Source organism: Prionailurus viverrinus, chromosome B1 (genome assembly GCF_022837055.1).
Source record: "Prionailurus viverrinus isolate Anna chromosome B1, UM_Priviv_1.0, whole genome shotgun sequence".
In the NCBI taxonomy this organism is placed as follows: domain Eukaryota; kingdom Metazoa; phylum Chordata; class Mammalia; order Carnivora; family Felidae; genus Prionailurus; species Prionailurus viverrinus.
The window spans coordinates 162,644,500-162,663,118 of record NC_062564.1 but is presented as its reverse complement, the minus strand read 5'-3'; the positions used below and the strand labels follow the sequence as shown (position 1 = coordinate 162,663,118).

At 47.4% G+C, this 18,619-nt stretch overlaps 2 long non-coding RNA genes across 2 annotated transcripts; both read left to right on the top strand.

Annotated features, from left to right (window-relative positions):
* The first annotated feature begins 2,090 nt into the window (after positions 1-2,090).
* LOC125163293 (uncharacterized) lies at positions 2,091-3,830 on the top strand. The gene is made up of 3 exons (XR_007151383.1): positions 2,091-2,163; positions 3,028-3,341; positions 3,690-3,830. It is a non-coding gene; the product is annotated as an uncharacterized LOC125163293 (long non-coding RNA).
* A 12,424-nt stretch (positions 3,831-16,254) lies between these two features.
* LOC125163294 (uncharacterized) lies at positions 16,255-18,400 on the top strand. The gene is made up of 3 exons (XR_007151384.1): positions 16,255-16,946; positions 17,247-17,344; positions 18,236-18,400. It is a non-coding gene; the product is annotated as an uncharacterized LOC125163294 (long non-coding RNA).
* The last annotated feature ends 219 nt before the right edge of the window (positions 18,401-18,619 follow it).

Genomic DNA, 18,619 nt, shown 5'->3' with positions numbered 1-18,619 from the left:
TCCTCCTTTACTCACCAGTGAGTTTTTTTGTAGGATTTTAGTCACTCCATCCCTCATGGCACCCCAAGTCATAAAAATAGAAAACTCACCCAGTGCTGTTTCTCCTTCCAATTATCAGTCTTTTTCCAGAATCTTCCTGCTTTTGCTCACTCTCCAGTTCCTTCAAGGAGTTGGTGTTGGTTTTGAATTTATTATTTTTTCAAATATTTTATCCAGAGTTGGGGCACCTGGGTGGCTCAGTTGGTTAAGCGTCCGACTTTGGCTCAGGTCATGATCTCATGGTTCATGAGTTTGAGCCCCGTGTCAGGCTCTGTGCTGACAGCTCAGAGTGCGAAGCCTGCTTCAGATTCTGTGTCTCCCTCTCTCTGCCCCTACCTTGCTTTCTCTCTCTCTCTCTCTCTCTCTCCAAAATAAATAAACATTAAAAAATATTTTTAAAAAATTTAAAAAAATTTGATGCAGAGTGTATACTTGTTATCTATGAAACAACTGGTTTGCTAGGTGCTTACACATCCTACCAGAAGCAGAAGAACCTCATTTTCTTTGTACCTCTGTGTCTAAACAATGCCTGACACATTGTGTAGGCCCTCAGGAAGTATTTTGTGTTGGACAAAATAAACAGAAGAACATTGCTAAATTGAACAAATTAGAGGAACGGAAGGAGAGTTTGTTATTCGTTTGCTTTTTTTTTTTATAATAATTAGACTTTAGATATCATAAAGATCTTAATCAAGGGGACTTGAAGAACAGAAACAGCAGGTTCTCATGAGGTCCAGAGTTAGCAGGAGGAAGGAAGGCACCTGCTTAAAGGCAGGCTCAAGGCAGTGGCATCCACAGGGTCACGAAGCATCTGTGAGAGTTTCAGCTTGTCTAGCCCTGGACACGATCCCACCAACAAAGTGAGTTTCCCTAGACACTGGCATTATTAAGCCTCAGAGGAAAAAAAATCTTCCTGGGAAATCCCCTTGAAAAATCCGTTAAAGGCAGTTTAGAGAATAACACACGACAATGGGTTAAAAGACGATAAACAGAACAACACTGTAAATAGGGATTGCCCGCCAGGGAAGTGTCTGCAGGGGTGCGAGGGGCTGGTGCCTGGCCTCTTCTCATTTACTATCTTTATTAATGACCTGAAAGTGATGTAAAGAGCTTGCTAATGAAGTAGCAGCCAGGTCTGCCCGTGGAAGCCACGGCGGCTGGGAAAGAGAAGAACACAAACCAATCTAAGACAACAAGGTTAGGACACCGGGCAGTGAAAGCAAAGGAAGGAGATTCAGCAGGGAGGGAATACTGTAACTGTCAAGAGGAGAATAATCAGAAGTGTGGCTTTCTGATGGCAGGGAGTCGAGAAAACATGACGAGGAGCAAATGCCTGGAAAGAAACTGGAAAGGCAAGGCTGGGAGAAGGCAATCGGCTGATGGCTGGTGTGAGATGATATTTCATAATAGTGAACTTCCACCTCTTCTGGCTTTGCAGGCTATAAATGCCACTGAGGTGTGAAAGGACCAGAGAGGTCCCCAAGACCCCAAGAAGGAAGGAAGACCCTGCTTCCAATCATGCCTTCAAGGTACCCATCGGTCCTTGGTGCTGGTGGTTTCCCAGTTTGAGGCTGGCCCAGGCCTAGCTTGGTGTGGCTCGTTTATGCAGAGCCACATATGTGGACCATATGTGGTCTTTTTGGTGTGGCTCCTTTATGCTCCTGGCCCTTTATGGTCCACAGGAAATGCCTCACAGTCAGGTGGGCCTATGGCCCGGGATGCAGAACATTAGAATCCCTGACTATTCCACATAAAGAATTTCCTTCCACCAGTAGTCACGTATGTATTTGATTCACTTCACAGTTCTTAGGTCTGTCAAAGATGATCTTATTTACTCACTTATTTATTGTCTGTCTTCTCCACAGGAATCTGAGATCCCAGGAGGACAGGGTCCTCATCTGTCACATTCACCTCTGCAATGTCTATGTTGAGGACAAAGCCTGGCTCATAGTAATCAGGAAATAAATGTTTGTTGCAGGAAGGAAGGAAGGAAGGAAGGAAGGAAGGAAGAGAGGGAAGGAAGGAAGGAAGGAAGGAAGGAAGGAAGGAGGGAAGAAAGGAAGGAATCCTGTCTTACATGCTCTTTTTACAGAAGAGAAGACAAAACAACGCAGTGACTTGCCTGTAGGCACACAGGTGGTGGATGAACGTGGCCTAGCACCCAGTTCCTCAGACTCTGAGCACCTTCTCGTTCCCCAAGGCCTTCGGGCCTTTCAATCAAACATCACCTTGTCAGGAGGCCCGCCCTGGCCACCCAGGGCAACGCCATACCGCCTCCACCCAGCCAACATTTCACATCCCCTTCCCAGCTCCGTTCCATGCTCCCCCCCCTCCCATGAGCACTTACCATGACTCTGTAGATCTTATCTTGCCCCTTGTCTGTCCCTCCCTGGAGGATGTAGGCTGCGGTGAGGACAGCCACTTTTGTCTGTGTGTCCCCTGCTGTGCCCCCAGCACCAATAGCAATGGCAGTAGCTACTAAGTATTGAGCACTTGCTATGTGCCAGACACTTTCCATGGATCATCCCATTTAAAATCCCTAACAATCTGGGGTGCCTGGGTGGCTCAATTCGGCTCAGGTCATGATCTCGCGGTTTGTGGGTTCGAGCCCCGTGTCGAGCTCTGTGCTGACCGCTCGGAGCCTGGAGCCTGCTTCGGATTCCGTGTCTCCGTCCCTCTCTGCCCCTCCTCTGCTCACGCTCTGTCTCTCAAAAAATAAAATAAAACCGCTAAAAAAAATGTTTTTTAAATCCCAACAATCCCACGAAGTAGCTATTGTTACTGTTATAGTTAGTATAGTGTTCCCATTTTATCGATGAGAAAAGTGAGATTCAAGAAGTGACCCACCCCAACCAGCAAGTGACAGAGGTGGGAAGAGAAACCAGTGCCTTAACCACGGTGCAAACATTGCCTCCCACAGGAAACCCTTGAGGGGGAGGGTGGGGAGGGGTCTGGGGATGTCCTACACCCGCTGCTATGTCTCCACAGATGGCTTCTCTCTTCCTGTGACTCAGCTGTACCCACAGAGGAATCAAACGGGCCACAAGTCAGTGCCAGTGGGCAGAGCCCTGGACAGAAAACAGCAACACATGGCCCGGGAAGCTCCCGACCTGCCATTTCGGTTGGCATCTCGCTGGTCACGTGACAGCCTAGGCCACGAAATAGGAAGACAGGAGGCAGGCTGTCCTGGGAATGAGTGTGGGGAGGTGCCCTCGGCCTCACGCCCTCTTTCTCATAAGACCCGCCTCCTGCCCTATAGCACAGTTGCAGATGCTTCCAGAACAGCGGGGAAATCCCAGCCGGTCAGTGCTTTTCCTTTCACCATAATTAACAGACCGCCTTCGGTCCTCAGAGTCAAGTGCACCGCACGCCAGGGCCCAGGCAAACCGTGAAGGGTAGTCGGAAGGTGCTATGTCACAGGTCCCCCTGTGTGCTCCCCTTCGCTCCTGATCTCCACCTCTCAGCACTCACTTCAAGGGGCTGCCTGTGTTTTCCCTGGATTCTTAGGTCTAGGACTCTGTTGTGGGTCCTCACAGAGGCAGATGAAGAGCAAGGGAAAACCCATTTATTGAGCACCAACTGTATGCCAGACACATGCTGAGGGGTCTAGAGAAATGGCATCATTTAATCTTTATGTAATCCCATTGCAGAGATGGGAGATTGGAGACCCAGGCAAACCTGTCCAAAGGCCAAGGTACCAAGAACGCAAGGTGAGTTTCAGAATTTCATCTACTTGCCACTCACTCGAATCACATCCGTCCTACGGAGACCGTATCCTGCTGCGTCCTTGAAGGCTGAGGACCATAGTCCTGCTCATTTTTTCCTCAGCAGCCAATATTTATTATTTACTGTGTGTCTGGAATGATGCTCGGTGCTGGGGGCACAGCAGGGGACACGCAGACAAAAGTGGCTGTCCTCACCGCAGCCTACATCCTCCAGGGAGGGACAGACAAGGGGCAAGATAAGATCTACAGAGTCATGGTAAGTGCTCATGGGAGGGGGGGAGCATGGAACGGAGCTGGGAAGGGGATGTGAAATGTTGGCTGGGTGGAGGGGGTATGGCGTTGCCCTGGGTGGCCAGGGCGGGCCTCCTGACAAGGTGATGTTTGATTGAAAGGCCCGAAGGCCTTGGGGAACGAGAAGGTGCTCAGAGTCTGAGGAACTGGGTGCTAGGCCACGTTCATCCACCACCTGTGTGCCTACAGGCAAGTCACTGCGTTGTTTTGTCTTCTCTTCTGTAAAAAGAGCATGTAAGACAGGATTCCTTCCTTTCTTCCCTCCTTCCTTCCTTCCTTCCTTCCTTCCTTCCTTCCTTCCCTTCCTTCCTTCCTTCCCTTCCTTCCCTTCCTTCCCCTCCTTCCTTCCTTCCCTTTCTTCCTTCCTTCCTTCCCCTCCTTCCTTCCTTCCTTCCTTCCTTCCCTCTCTTCCTTCCTTCCTTCCTTCCTTCCTTCCTTCCTTCCTTCCTTTCCTCCTTCCTTCCTTCCTTCCTTCCTTCCTTCCCTCCTTCCTTCCTTCCTTCCTTCCTTCCCTCCCTCCCTTCCTTCCTTCCTTCCTTCCTTCCCTCCCTCCTTCCTTCCTTCCCTCCCTCCTTCCTTCCTTCCTTCCTTCCTTCCTTCCTTCCCTCTCTCCTTCCTTCCCTCCCTCCTTCCTTCCCTCCTTCCTTCCTTCCCTCCTTCCTCCCCTCCCTCCTTCCTTCCTTCCTTCCCTCCTTCCTTCTTTGCCTCCTTCCTTCTTTCCTTCCTTCCTTCCTTCCTTCCTTCCTTCCGCAAACATTTATTTCCTGATTACTATGAACCAGGCTCTGTCCTCAACATAGACATTGCAGAGGTGGGTGTAACAGATGAGGAGACCCCGTCCTCATGAGACTTCCTATTCTTGTGGGAAAGACAGACAATAAAATAAATGAGTAAGGAAACAAGATCAGTTTTGATAGACCTCAGAGCTGTGAGGTGAATTGAGTATATAAAATGACTCTGGGTGGAAAGCAATTCTGTGAATAGGGTCGTCAGGGGTCCTAGCATCCCGTATTCCCGTCCTGCTACCCACCTGCCTGTGACATCTCCTCCAGGCAGATTCTGCCCTATCAGGTCATGTGGTGCCCACAGCAGCAAGAGAAAATGCTCAACAGCTAACAAGTCCCAACCACCCCACGCAGGAGATGAGACACAGTCTTGAGGCTTTTTTCTAAAGGCGCTGCAATTCAGAGGGAGGGCGGATGAACTTGGCCAGCAGGCAGATGGCAGGTGCACGGTGTATTTTGGAACTCTTGAGAACACTCTCCTCTCTGAAAAGCAAGCCGCAGCTTGTGGGGAACATTAGGCTTACACTTTCCACCTCTCCCACCTTTGCAAACAAGTTGTTAGCAGTTTTACATTTTCCCTCAGGGGAGTCAGCGTTAATTCACTTTGGCGCCTTTCTGGCACCAGGCCGTCTACTTCTCACAGCTCTTTAGCTAAAGAAGAAGGAAAGGAAGGAAGGAAGGAAGGAAGGAAGGAAGGAAAAAACCAGAAATTCTACCTCAAAAGCTTGCTAGAAAAAAAAAGCCTGAAACTCACCCTAATGACTCCTGATGATGAGTGGGTTTTTTGGAATCACATGTCCCAAAAAGTTTCCTGTACATTTCTGGAGCTTTTGCTTCTCGTAGAGATTTAGGGGGAAAGTGCGTGGGGAGGGGTCTGGGCTTTCTTCACCATAATAACCTGATTTTTCTTTCTCTTTTTTTTTTTAATTAAAAAAAAATTTTTTTAACGTTTATTTAAATTTTAAGACAGAGACAGAGTGTGAGCAGGGGCGGGGTAGAGAGAGAAGGAGACACAGAATCCAAAGCAGGTTCCAGGCTCCGAGCAGTCAGCACAGAGCTCGACGCGGGGCTGGAACATCGTGAACTGCGAGATCGTGACCTGAGCCCCCTGAGCGCCCCAACAACCTGACTTTTCTTTGACTTCCTCCAGGATCAATGAAAATTTAGGTTCAAGGCATTCAAGGTCCTCCACGTCAGACGTGGGGACATTACTCCTCAGCCTAGGAAACCAGTGGCAGGTCGTATGATGTTCCTCTCAACGCCACGCTCCCTCATTTGGATTTGGCCAAATCCCTTAGTGATAACAAGAGTAGCTCACATTAGTTGGGGCACAAGACCTATGCCCTTACAAACATCCTCTCCTTTAAGTTGGATACTCTTGACCCCTGCAGGGACTCACTGTTCCAGTACCGTCTTTGACCGGGTAGGTTGGTTTACCTATTTTTGGAATTCAGTATCTCCGGAAGCCTGCACGTAAGCCACATTCTTCCATATCGGCTTTCTCAGTAAACAGGGGCGACGTTTTGGGGTCCGGGCTGCTTTGCTCTTTTGCCTTATATCACGGCTGGTTCACAACTTGGTCAGGGAAGAGGAGTGCAGGTTGTGGACTCTCCTGGAACTCAAAAGGAGCTTATTCCATACAGGTGCATTCTGCACCCCCCCACACAGCCGTATGGCTTGTCACAGGCCCTTCTCCTTCACAGAAAACACGGTGTGCACTTTTCTGACCTCCCCGACGATTGAGGCAGGGCAGGTGTTGGCCGCCTTTATAAAATGGAAAGTGAGACCCACCAATGGTCAGAGTTGGCCATGGGAAGAAAGTCCGGACTATGTGTTCGAGAAGAAGCAGAGCTCAGTACCCACCAAGTCTGTAGTACTGTCAGACAGAAAACGGACATGGGAGCCCATCATTCCTGCTGGAGCTCACGGGATCTGGGTGGGCACCTGACCCAAGGGTGGCCATTAGATGGACGTATATGAGGCCTGACACAAAGGCTTTGTGAGAGAGGCAAGGTCAATATTAATGATGGACACAGTGACAGCTATTTATAAATCATTCACTATGTCCCGGGCATTGTGCTAAGTGCTTGAGAGTCATTATTTTTTTTTAATGTTTATTTATTTATTTTGAGAGGGAGAGAGAGAGAGAGAGAGAACATAAGCAGGGGAGGGGCAGAGAGAGAGAGAGGGAATCCCAAGCAGGTTCTACACTGCCAGCATAGAGCCCAATGAGGGTCTTGAACCTCCGAACCGTGAGATCATGACCTGAGTCGAAATTAAGGGTCAAACGCTTAACCGACTGAGCGACCCGGGCGCCCCAACAGTCATTATTTTATTTAGCCCCACTGCATTGAGTAAGCAGTGTTACCACCTTTTTACAGATGTGGAAACTAAATCCCACAAAAATAAGATAACTCTGCAAAGGACAGGTGTGTGCTCACACATGAGTGAGAGCGACAAAGGTGTGATTCAAGAGCGAAATAAAGGGTAGTGGTTAACAGGATGAGCTCAGGGACTCAAGAGTCTGGATCTGACTTTCTGTTCCACTTGGCGCTGTCCTTTTGTACATCCCTAAACTGGGCTAGTAATGCTCCGTATTTCACAGGATTGCTACGAAATTCAGGGAGGTTGATACTCATCAAACATGTGGGACAGTGCCTGGCGCTTAACATTATGTTCAAGAAAGATCAGTAAATAATATCATTCTTTGTCCATAACCACAAATAACTCGGCGGTATCACGTGATGGCAAGGTTGCCAAATCAAAACGAAAAAACAAACAAAAAAAAAACCAAAACGATTTCTCCCAGGACAGATGTTATGACTTTGAAAATATCTTCTAGATGTGTGGGGAAGGCCATTTTTCTCCACGAGGAGGGAGTGTCACATGGGTAATATTCTTGCTTCCCCTCTCTGCCTGCTCACTTTCTCCTCCCTCTTTGTTCACTTGACTGATACTCGTTGGACACCTTGTATGTGCCAAGCAATCTTCCCAAGCACTGAGAAGATAGCAGAGAACAAACAGAAAAAAATTTCTTGGCCGTCACGGAGCCTACATTCGAATCTACTACTCAAATGAGTAATATCATATTTCCTGCATGATTTGACCTTATTCGGTGTTTTGACGACCTTCCACCATCCTTCTCTTGAATCTGGCACTGTCCCCCTGCACGACTTCAAGGCTACAGGGCCACACTGGAAAAGAGGTGTGAGGAGGGATTCACCTGACTGGGGACTCTGGAAGGTGATGCCGGACCCGGGGCCCAGCTCGCCTTCTCTTCCGCAGGTGCGCACGTGCTTCCGTGCTCAGCTGTGTTTTACGTTCCGTGTCCGTGGTCATCTACACCTGTCTATGACTGTGTCGGCTGCTTTGCCTAATTCTGGAGTCTGGTTGCATATATAAGCCACATTCTGTAATATCCGCTCCATCCGTGGGAGAAAAAGGTGATTTAGTTTCTTGGCTGCCTTATTCTTTTGTCTGATATTTCAGTTGGCTCTGAACTTGATCCTGGAAGAGAAATGCTATTTACTGGGCTCTCTCAAATGCCAAAAGAAGCTCACCTTGTACAGTTACATTCTATAGACACAGTAGACAATGTTTAATACGTGGCTAATGTGTAACTTCATATCCAACATTAGTCAAGGCTTGACTAATGTTCATTAGGAAACAAATAACAAGAAAATCTCCTCTAGATGAGTACGCTCGGCGATTTAATTTACGGAGCCAGGCATAAAAGAGTCAGGAAATCAAAGGCATGCCTAACAACTCGAGTGGGTGTTTTCTGTTGCCTGTTTACAGTGAATGATGAACATTACTCCACAGTAAATGGCAGACATTAAATTATAATTTTACATTAATTATAATGTACATGTATAACGACACATTTGCTTTATATGGATACGCACAGCTTATAGTCATTCTCAGTTCAAGTTTTATAATACCCAAAGAGACTTGGCTTAACTTAAGAGGGTATGACCAATGTTTTAAACATCTAAAATTCAATTATAGTTGACTCTTGAACAACCTGGGTTTGAACTGCGTGAGTCTGCTTATACCCAGATGTTTTTTGATAAATAGAGTACAATAGTGTAAACGTATTTTCTCTTCTTATGATTGCCTTAACAACATTTTCTTTCCTGTAGATTACTTTATTATAAGAATACAGGATATAATACATATAACATACAAAATATGTGTTAATTGACTGGTTATGATATCAGTAAGGCTTCTGATCCACAGCAAGCTGTTAGTATTTAAGTTTTGGGGGAGTCAAAAGTTATACACGGATTTTTGACCATGTAAGGGGTCGGTAACCCTGACCCTTACGTTGTTCAAGAGTCAACTATCATGTCAATTTACTATAGTTCTATAGTTTGAAAAGACAAGATCATCTCCGTGGCACATTGGCAGTGAGGTGGTGAAATGGACTAGAAAAATGGAAGCAGAGAGGGAGGGAGAGAGAGAATCTCAAGTAGGCTCCGTGCTGGCAACACAGAGCCTGATGTGGGGCTTGAACTGTGAGATCATGACCTGAGCTGAAATCAAGAGTTGGATGCTTAACCGACTGAACCACCCAGGTGCCCCTACCCCTGTGATTCTTAAGCCCCTTACATGCATGGAAATGTTTTTGTATCTGTTATCCAACAATTTTTTAAAGTACTGGCATAAAAGCATACATAACGCTCCTTTATTCCATTCACAGAATTTAGGACAGTCACTTTGGTTATAATGGGACTTACAGTTTGCCAGACTTCAGTTTGTGCCCCATAAGCTTTACGTGGTCTTTCCCCACATCCTGCTCCTTTGCTCTCCTCAGGCTCACCTTTCTCCACAGCTCACCTTCCATAGCCCCTTCTTCAACCTGAGGTACCTGGTCATACCTGCTCTGAAAACCCCCGGGCAGCTCTCTATGATCAAACCTCTTTTAGAAAACGATAATTTCCTTCAAGCTAATGGAAGCAATGGTAGTAACAGACAAGGTAGAACCCTTTGTTTATATGTTCATTTTATTCAACAAACCTTGTTTGACTTCTTGGTATATTGCAGACACTATGCCAGGGACTGGTCATGTAAGGATGATCAAGGCACTCTCCGGGTCCCGAAGGTACCCAGAAGGGAGATCAAGATCAGTAGTATCTGGGACTCTCCCTACTATCTCCTCCTGTGCCCATGGCAGACATTAGTAATCAATCACAGCACTACCCCTCCCTCCCCACCCCCTGTTGAACTTAGACTCAACATCACAGTCCTTTTGGACCCAGTGCTCCAAGCTACTACTATTGCTGAATTGGATCTCATGTATGAGATCCAATGAGGTATATTTGCCAAGTCCAAAGTCAGACCTGGGATAGAGGAAGGAATGAGGTGGGGAGGAATGATAGATTCTCTCAGGCTGACTCAGGCAAAATCTGGTTAAAGTGGCTTCATGATTAATGGAACCTGAAGTACAAGCATTATCATAGCCACTTTTCATCACACCAGGCACCACGCTAAGAGATTTCATGTACGATCTCATGTGATCCTCATAGCAATCCTATGAGGTCAGTATTGCCATTATCCCAAGCGTGAAGAGGAAACCTATGCAGAGCAAAGGTTATAAAATGTCCCCAAAGTCTCACAACTAGAGTGATGAACTACACGGATTCAGAGTTAAGCCAACTTAAGAGCAACACGTTTCCAGAGTGGAGAGTGAGCCACTGGGACATTTGAAGCTTCTGTAGACATTTATTTTTCACCCAAAAACAAAACAAAAATGTATTATGTGGATTATCACTGGTACCCTCAGCCTGAATGTCAAAGGGTTACTTGTCACACAGCATGGGAGACTCCCTGGAAATAGAGAGCAGTTCTCCACGGCGGAGCATTGGCCACGGTGCCCTCACCTCCCATCCTTTTCAGATATTGAGAGATACTGCCATTCACACATGCCTGGTTGCCATGGTATCTTAGACAGTAGAATCAGCAATACTTTCTATGGACACGGAGAGTGATCATGAAAGTATTTTGAACCCCTGATTGGTTACGGAAAAGCTCTGAATAGATTTGTCAAACTTAAGGGTACGTTCCACATTCATCTCTTACGAGAAAGGACCGTTCTGTGTTTGCAGACCTTTACTATGGCGACAAATGTTACAAAGCAGATTTTTCGAAACAACAGGCGTACTTCATCTGTCCCCTCAAGGTAAAGGTGACATTTTAACAAGAAAGCCTTTCTAAGGAAACTTACACATGAGAACAGCATTTTGAAAATGGTTCGAATTTTTCATCTGTTGGTGCAAATAGTATAAATGTGCCACATGTCAGCACTCTTTAAAAAGTTGAAAATGTAATTTTCTAACCTTTGTAAAGAACTTCCAAAGAGTTCTAGTGGGTTCTGAATTCATTTGTTAAAAGTACCAACAGGAGAAGAGTGGTTCAAGGTCACTTTGTAAGAACAACTGATACAAACATCAAGGAAGACGGAAATTTCCTGGCCGGAGGCACGTGGGTGGCTCAGTTGGTTAAGCATCCAACTCCTGTTTTTGGCTCAGGTCATGATCTCACAGTTTGTGAGATCGAGCCTGACATCAGGCTCTGCGCTGACAGTGATCTAGCCTGCTTGGGATTCTCTCTCTTCCTTTCTCTCTGCCCCTCCCTGCTCATGCTCTCAATCTCTCTCTCTCTCTCTCTCTCTCTCTCTCTCAAAAATAAATAAATAAACATTAAAAAAAAAAAGAAATTTCCTGGCCAAATTTCAACACAGTCTGCATAATTTACAAATGAGACTAAAAAAATAAACTAGTGTGATTTACTGATTCCAGCCAGGGGTTCATCTCTTCTTTTGTCTCTATGTCCCTCGGTGAAGGAACTTTGTCAGCTCTGACAATCTTGAAAACCAAGATTTAAACTCTCTTAAGCTTTCGCTTAAAACCGGCCAGAACCGGCTCATCAAGCTGTTTTAGCATAACAGGTTAAAGATTTACTAAACCGCGACTCCTGCTAAGACATATTAATTCTTTGTGATTAAAGCAAAATATTTTTGCACGGTGGAGAGTAAAATCAGTTTAATGGTATTGTTTATTTCATCTTTCACCTCATTTCTCCAAATGTTCGTTTTGTTGTTTTTCCTGCACAGAATACACCGGCAGAGGCGTCCGTGTATGCAATTTATAAACAGATGAGCATATTGCGGGGCATGCTTCAAATCTCCTGCATTAAAGATATATAGACACAAGAGACTTTGCACAGCGTGCTGCAGTGTTCCTGCAGCTTTGCGGATGCAGTCAGGGGGAAGGAAGTGAAAATACAAAAGAGCCATCAGTCAAACTACTGACTTTGTAGCTTCCCCTATATTCAGGCTAATTCCATTTTATAACTTGAATCTAATTGTGTTTGGCCACTGCTTAGATCCCTCCCCGGTGGCCAGAGGTCCTGAAGTTTGGCCCAGGGTAATCTGTAGTTTGACTGCTCAGAGCTCCTTCTCAGCGGGGGCTGGGTTGAGAAGAAAAACGAGTTGTGGAGGGAGCTCTGTTTCCCGATAGGTCTCACAATGGCTCCCTGAGCTGGCTCGGATGACCCTGACCCTCCATTGTCCCAGCCCAGCCCAGTGCGGTCCCTGGCCACATTCTCCCCCTGCCACCTAGGCTAAGAGGCTGGCCTTCCTTCCCTTCTATCAGCACAGATAATCCGAGTGTCAACAGAGGAATCATGACCAGTTAATGTAATCCCCTCACCGTTTAACAAGGGAAGATTATCTGGAAGCCTAAATATTGCATGGAGCTGTTTGAACATGACCAGCCATACTCGCACTGTCTGGGACAGCCTTCTTTCTCCCTCCTCTTTCCCCTCTTTGGGAAGTTTGGACACCTCATCCCTCCCAGGAGCCAACCCCCTCCACCCCTGAGGCTTGTTTTCAGACCTTGTTTTCAGGTGCTTATCTGTACAGGCAATTGGCAGACTGACTTTCTACCTAGAAGGCTGGCTTTCTTTCTTTCTTTCTTTCTTTCTTCTTTCTTTCAAGTTTATTTATTTTGAGAGAGAGAGAGGGCACAGCAGAGGAGTGAGAGAGAGATGGGGCGGGGGGTGGAGAGAGAGTATCCCAAGCAGGCTCCACGCTGTCAGTGCAGAGCTGGATATGGGGCTCAAACCCACAAACCATGAGATCATGACCTGAATGGAAACCAAGAGTCGGAAGCTTAACCGACTGAGTCACCCAGGCACGTCTAGAAGGCTTTCTTTAATCCATCCCCTCGGATGTCAGTTTAAAGGGTCTTTGAGCGTCTGCAGGCAGTCAGTGGATGGAGCGTCAGAGTATCCAGGGCTCCTCAGAGGCATTTAGTCACTTTCCAGTCCGTAAATACCTCCTCTGTTACATGAATTGTTTTCCCTCTGGCTCTCGGACTTTCCCTCACGTTACCACTGCCCTTTCCCAAAGCTCCGCCTCTCCTAACCCCATGTTCCTCCCCAGCCTGGGTTTTTCCCTTCCCACTTCTTTTTCCAATCTCAGAAGAACCTTAGGTGAAAACAAGATTGTTCTTGGTGGTGGTGGCAGGTGATTTAAAAGCACGAGTGCTTTCATTTTCCTCTTTAAAAAACAAATTCCCTGGGGCGCCTGGGTGGCGCAGTCGGTTAAGCGTCCCACTTCAGCCAGGTCACGATCTTGCGGTCCGTGAGTTCGAGCCCCGCGTCAGGCTCTGGGCTGATGGCTCGGAGCCTGGAGCCTGTTTCCGATTCTGTGTCTCCCTCTCTCTCTGCCCCTCCCCCGTTCATGCTCTGTCTCTCTCTGTCCCAAAAATAAATAAACGTTGAAAAAAAAAATTAAAAAAAAAAAACAAAACAAAAAAAAAACAACAAATTCCCTGACCATAAACAAACCAAATCTGAGGTGATAGAAGCCAGAAGAGTGGTTATGTCTGGAGGTAGGTTATCTCTGCAACGGGCAGGGAGAAAACCTTCGAGGGTAATGAGAATGTTCTATAATGATCGGGATGGTGACAATAAGGGTGTACACAGGGTAAAAATCCATTGAGCTGCACACTTAAGATTTGCACGCTTTATTGTAGAAAGACTGTATGTCAAAATTTAAAAGGAAAGTAAAACACAGTAAGCTACATCCCTCGGGGTTTGGGTGTTCCGAAACCAGTAAAGTGCTCAGACTAGGCGGCCCCTAAGGTCGTAGGGAGCTGTCGGCCACCGAGCACTCTTTCATGTCCCTACCCCAGGGTTGCTGAGGTTCACGGTAATCGCTGGGTGGACTGAGCCAGGACTGACCCTGAGCAGAGCCCAGAATTTTAAAAAGCCACCTTGGACTCTGTTACCAGCTGGGTATAATGCCAAGTGCTTTATGTGTATAATCTCATGTAATCCTCACCATAATCCTGTGATGGGGCTTATCAGCCCCATTGCTTGGGTAAAGAACTTGAGCCCCCGAGGCTGGGTAGGCGGTCCGAGGGTCACGCAGCTCAGTGCTGGGGCACGCCCTGTGCTCTCTTCACAACCCCACAGAATGGGCCTCCCAATTGGAATGTCCTCGTGGACAATTCATTTGCTTTCAAAAATGGCGTTGTTTTTCTCTGCTACTGGTTGTTTCGTTCCTTTCTATATATCACGACAACACAAGAGCAACGAACGCATGGATTATGGATGGGATGGGTTCCTTGGGAAATGTTGCACTGGGGACTTTGCCCTCCTTTTTCCTCACCAGTGAAGAAGAATGAGACAAAAAATAGTGTCTAACTTAGGACCCAAGAGAGGAGTCCTGTGTTCCAGTGGCTTCCCTCCAGTTGTGCCGGCATTGGGCTGGCAGCCAGCACCTGAAGTGTTTACTCAGCATTTCTGATCTCTTGGGAAGGGGTGCTATAGCTTTTTTTTTTTTTTTCAATATTTGTTTATTTTTGAGAGAGAGAGAGAGAGAGAGAGAGAGCATGAGCAGGGCAGAGGCGGAGAGAGAGGGAGACACAGAATCCGAAGCAGGCTCCAGGCTCCAAGCTGTCAGCACAGAGCCCGATGCGGGGCTTGAACCCATGAATCGTGAGATCGTGACACACTTGAGCAATGTTCATCCAGCTCTCCCAGCTCTCCCAGCGATTTATTATACACATAAATCAATATGATGTTTTGAATGGCCAGGGGTCCTAACAGATCACTGGGGACTGTGCTGCCTTTGGCATTTTAGAGCCTGTTCTATCGCCTGGTCTGTCTTTTGGCAATTTCAAGTTCAGAAGCAAATTACTTAACCTCTCTCAGCCTCATTTTCCTCATTTGTAAAATGAAGGTGGTTACTTGAACAAACAATAACAATACTCCTAACCGGGCCTGTGTTATGTGCCAGGGACTTTTCTTACTTGGACTTATTTTAATTCTTATAGCAATCCTATAGGCATCCTTATGTCCTGTTCACAGATTAATAAACTGAGGCACAGGCCCACAGTAAGTTGTAGAGTCACGATTTCATTAGGTCTGCCTGATCCAGAGCCTAAAGTCTTAACTTCCATGTTTCTTCTATTACCGTCTCAAAATGTTGTGGTGAGAGCCATTTGTAATATTTGTGACAGCACTTTGTAAGCAATAAAGCAACAACCGAATACCGATATTATCATTGTCATTCTAACTACACGCCAGGAGACTTAGAAATAAGAGACATAGTCTGTGCCTTCGAGGAATTTACAGTCTCAAAGATTAAACAGACACATACCCGATGTACACACACGCACTAACGTATAAACTCAAAACGCCCGACTATGTCAAGCACGCAAACAACACAAACTATATAGGGAAATCATATGTGTGCCTTAGGAGATGCTGGGGTATCTAGAGCATCTGGAGCCTGATGGCACTGCTGTGAGAATACCTCCCAGGAGCACTCTGCTGTCTGACTTGGGTTAGAGAAGCATTCCAGGTGGGGAACGGCCTGTTATGTTTCAGGGGGACCCGGGGTTGGAGCTGAGAGGGTGTCTTAGAAGAGAGAGCACAAATCGAGTGTCGTGCTCAGTAAGAGACAATGGAGAGGCGAGAAAGGCGCTTGCCAGGGGCCTACGAGGCCATATTATCCAAGGTCCTAATTGGATTTGCAACACTGTAATGAACCGCCGTGGGTGTCTGACCACAGACGTGAGGTGATTCAAAATACCTCAGAAGAAGACGCACCAAAAGGGATGATGAAAAAAAAAAAAAAACAGCCCAAGGCAATGCGGAACTATATAAAAAGGTAGAATCTGTGTATAAAGGTAGATCAGACCCCTCCCTGGAAGGCCGGACAGCATCTGTCAGGCTCACGGCCACTCTCCCAGAACCTGGGGCTTAACAGGCATGCCATCAATATTTGTTGACTAGAGGGGCTCATTGAGGGACAGAATGGGTATAGGATGTTAAAAAAAAAAAAAAAGGAGTCAAGGATTACACTCATAGGACACTAATTACTACTGAGGGACCAGGACACCAGTGACACCATTGACGCGAAACTGAGTTGACATTCAGGAAGAAATTCGTGACCTTGAGTAAATTTGGCAGTAACGGGTATCACTGGAGATTCTTGGCTCGAGACAAGACGAGAAGTTTAGAAAATAGGAGAGGTCGGGACTGGGATGGAGATTTGGAAGTCGTTTACGGACTAGCGCTTATGAGGATTGGGATTTGCGAGCAACGGAAATCTACCCCAGCGGGTTTATGTAGAAATTAATTTACCAAAATAATAGTTCTTAATTCACAGAGTCGCTGAGAAATTGGGAGCACCCGGCAAAGAGGTCATGCATTCAGAAAGCAGCCAGCAAAAAGCCTTCTGCACCTGTTGTTGAGGGACCTCACTTACGCCCCTAACCCTGGGGGTGCAGGGCATTGGGCATCCCCATTAGCCCCCTGGCCCTGCTGCCCCTGCATACAGGTTGTGGACAGGTCTACTGCCCGGAAGCATGCTCCACCATCCTTGCTTTTTGTGTCAGGGTCCCAGTCACTGCGTCTAATGGACAGAACACAGCCCATTAGCCCACCAAGCAACCAGAAAAGCCGGGAGAAGGCGATTGGAACTTCTGCAGCGGGACAGGCCTTTGCTTCTCACAGGATGACTGCAGCGGGGAAGGGGGTTCAGACCCTGCAGCCCATACCGCACGGGCTTATCTCAGAGAGGAGCGTGGTGAGATCAGAGCACACAGTGACAGTCCCCACCCCGCCCCCCCCCCCCCCCCCCCCCCCCCCCGTGCTGGCTTCACCCACTGAGCACGACGGTGGAGGCTGGTGTGGTTGGCCAGCCCCTCCCTGCCTGTAAACCGTCTCTCTCCGACCCCCCCCCCCCTCATTTAACGCCTGTAATTAAGAGTCATCCGAGTCATCCATTGACGTTAAAGAGACTGTTCCAGTTAAAAATGTAAATATCCCTGGAAAGAAACACGCTTTACTTGTTATCGCTACTCACATTTCCTGCGTTAATTTTCAGGGCTGGAGGGGAGAAAAAGGCCGACAAGTTTGGCGGGGACCTGAGCCGGATAGAACCTCCTCGTACAGGGCTACCTTCCCTTGCTTAGGGACCCCCAGGTTTGTTTGTTTTTTCCACTCGTGTACTCTCAGTGGCTTGATCAGTTTGTCGCAACATGTCCAACATGCTAAGTGTCGTGAGGGGAGAGAAATGATAGAATGGAAAGAAGAGGAGACCCGTTTGTCGTGCGGCTCCTCCTATGTACGATGCCACGAGGATGGGGCTGGGATTCCCATTTGGCGGATGTTGAAAGCGAGACTCAAGGCCACACAGCTGGTACATTGCAAAGACAGGTTTCAGAGCCTGCTCTATCGGCCTCGGAACGCTGACCGCTCCCTCCACACTATGTGGTCTCACCGTGAGTGGAGCAGGGGAGTGTCACAGAACAGGGGAAATTCATACGTTCAGTCCAATGGGTTAAAGGAATGGAATACCTCTCAGGGATGTCCCAGGATTAGGCCTTAGCATCAGTGGGCTGGGTTTTTTGGGGGTAGAGTGTGCACTGATGAGGAAGAGAGAAAGCGACAGAAAACCAACTCCTATCTCATGACTTCACCTAGCACCCTGGATCCTATTTGTCAGCCATCTCTTGGTTCCAAATAACAGAAACCTGGGGCATCTGGGTGGCTCAGTCGGTTGGGCATTCGACTTTGGCTCAGGTCATGATCTTGCAGTTCGTGAGTTCAAGCCCCGCATCGGGCTCCGCGCTGACAGCTCAGAGCCTGGAGCCTGCTTCGGATTCTGTGTCTCCTTCTCTCTCTGCCCCTCCCCCCTCAAATAAATAAACATTAAAAAAGAAAAAAAAACAAATAACAGAAACCCAACTCAAACTGGTCTAATAGGAAATGGAAACTGTTGGCTCATGGGCGTAGAAAACATGCTGGTTCTCTCAGTTTCTCTCTCTCTCCATCTCTCAGCTTGGCTTTCCTCTGTGTCCGCTTCATTCCCAGGCACGTGTCCCTGCGTGGTGACAGCGACGGCCAGCAACAGTGCTAGACTCACATCTCGCCAGCTAGTCGTCCCCCCACCCCACCAAGTGAAGCAGCGGGCTTTTTCACCAACAGCTCTAACGGTTGTGACCAAGGGGCTGCAGTGCCCCAAGTTCACATGTGCCTCAGCCACCAGTGTTTCATAAACCTCGTCTCCGTCACAAAGCCTGAGAATGGCTCCCAAAAGGAGCACCCCCCCCTGCCCATGCTGGCACCGAAGGAGGGGCGCCGGAGAGGCAAATCTACCAACATCCACTAGCATGGCTTCATAAAGAGGGAGTTGCTTTTTGTTTCCTTTTTAATTTGCTTTGTTTACAGCTGCCTCCCCGGGGCTTCGAACAGGGC